The sequence below is a fragment of the Poecilia reticulata genome, linkage group LG12, assembly GCF_000633615.1.
Source record: "Poecilia reticulata strain Guanapo linkage group LG12, Guppy_female_1.0+MT, whole genome shotgun sequence".
Classification (NCBI taxonomy): Eukaryota; Metazoa; Chordata; class Actinopteri; order Cyprinodontiformes; family Poeciliidae; genus Poecilia; species Poecilia reticulata.
The window spans coordinates 21,594,261-21,594,703 of NC_024342.1; positions in this window are offsets into that span (position 1 = coordinate 21,594,261).

Genomic DNA, 443 nt, shown 5'->3' on the forward strand with positions numbered 1-443 from the left:
TGTTTGGCTCCATGATTTCAGTCTGATGTTTCCTTCATCTATTATTCTGTTCCAGCTGCTGGAGGAAAACATATTCACTTTTGTGAAGAACGAGCTGAAGAAGATCCTGAAGGTTCTGAGTCCAGATTACCCAGAATGCTCAGAGAGTCAGAGAGAGGATGATGAGGTGTTGGAAGCTGAGGATGAAGAGCAGAGGAGGAGCAGCAGAGAGGCAGTGATGAAGATCACACTGAACTTCCTGAGGAGGATGAAGCAAGAGGAGCTGGCTGAGCGTCTGCAGAGCAGTAAGAGGATTTCTACAAAGATTTGACCTGATGGATAAATTACACATTTACTAATGTCTGAAGAAATGGAATCACATTTATTTAAATCATCTTCAGTAGATATTGTTTCATGCCTGATTTTACTTTCTGTCTCATTTTAGAACATCTTGCAGCAGTTTG